The sequence below is a fragment of the Cebus imitator genome, unplaced genomic scaffold (assembly GCF_001604975.1).
Source record: "Cebus imitator isolate Cc_AM_T3 unplaced genomic scaffold, Cebus_imitator-1.0 Scaffold53, whole genome shotgun sequence".
In the NCBI taxonomy this organism is placed as follows: Eukaryota; Metazoa; Chordata; class Mammalia; order Primates; family Cebidae; genus Cebus; species Cebus imitator.
In genome coordinates this window covers 3471560-3473222 of record NW_016107368.1, presented here as the reverse complement: position 1 = coordinate 3473222, position 1663 = coordinate 3471560, and positions in this window count along the sequence as shown.

Below are 1663 nucleotides of genomic sequence, written 5' to 3'. Positions count from 1 at the left end.
AAAGAAATTGAGAGTGGTGACTAGAAAGAAATATTAACATTAGTTAAATTAGTTAAATCTCATCATCGAGACTAAGAACACCCTAATATGTTCTATTGTATTTTCCAAATTTTTATGAGCATATACTACCCCTGTCTTACAGTGAGTTGAAATATACATACATATAAATGCATATATATATATATATATATATTTTTTTTTTTTTTTTGAGACAGAGTCTCACTCTGTTGCCCATGCTACAATGCAGTGGTGTGATCTCAGCTCACCACAACTTCCGCCTCCTGGGTCAAGTGATTCTCCTGCCTTGAACTCCCGAGTAGCTGGGACTAGTGGCACGCACCACCATGGCCGGCTAAATTTAGTATTTTTGGTAGAGACGGGATTTCTCCATGTTGCCCAGGCTGGTCTCAAACTCCTGACCTCAGGTGATCCGCCTGCCTCGGCCTCCCAAAGTGCTGGGATTACAGGTGTGAGCCACTGTGCTGGGCCCAGAATAAATTTTAATAAACAGATATGTCCCCATTTTAGGACTGAATGGCAAGACAGTGTCATGCAGTGATTGGGTTCTGGTGTCACATTAGACCCAAGTTCAAATCTTGGGTCATCTGCTATTTTGTGTTCTGTATGAATGAGCAGGAAAGCAACACACCTCCATGCCTCATGGAGCTGTTATGAAGATTCAGTAAGATGATGCTTCATAAACCCTTAGCACAGTGCTTAGCAAATAGTACGTGCTTAAAAATGGTGATGAGAGTAACCATCTCAAATAATTGTAATGTGCCTCATTCTCTGCCATATGAAAAGCACAACTAGATCAACGGAGCAGGAAGCCCAGAAACAGCTCCATGCATACATGGTCACTGGCTTCCAGGGTAATCCAGTGGTGCTGGACCATGTGGATATTTGTATGGAAAAATAGATCAGCCCTGATCCCTACCTCACATCATATCCAAAAATTAAATTGAGATGGATTACAGACCAAATCATACAAATTAAATTCTAAAGCTTCTAGAAAAAGGAAATCACAGAATGGTTTCACAGTATGTGGGTAGCCAAAGATTTCTTAGACAGGATACAGAGAGCAAACGGCATAAGAGGAATTTATTAGCAAATAGGAATTTATTAGCATTAAAAACTCCTGCTTATTAAAAGACACCAACAAGAGGAACAGTTGCTGAGTGCAGGTGGCTCAGGCCTGGAAACCCAGCACTTTGCGAGGTAGGGATGGGTGAATCACTGGAGGCCAGGAGTTCGAGATCAGCCTGGGCAACATGGTGAAACTCCTTCTCTACAAAAAATACAAAAATTAGCCAGGTGTGGTGGTGCATGACTATAATCCCAGCTACTCAGGAGGCTGAGGCAGGAGAATCAGTTGAGTCTAAAAGATGGAGGTTGTAGAGAGCTGAGATTGCGCCACTACACTTTAGCCTGGGTGACAGAGCTAGACCATGTAGAAAGAAAGAAGGAGGCCGGGCGCGGTGGCTCAAGCCTGTAATCCCAGCACTTTGGGAGGCCGAGGCGGGTGGATCACGAGGTCAAGAGATAGAGACCATCCTGGTCAACATGGTGAAACCCCGTCTCACTAAAAATACAAAAAATTAGCTGGGCATGGTGGTGCATGCCTGTAATCCCTGCTACTCAGGAGGCTGAGGCAGGAGAATTG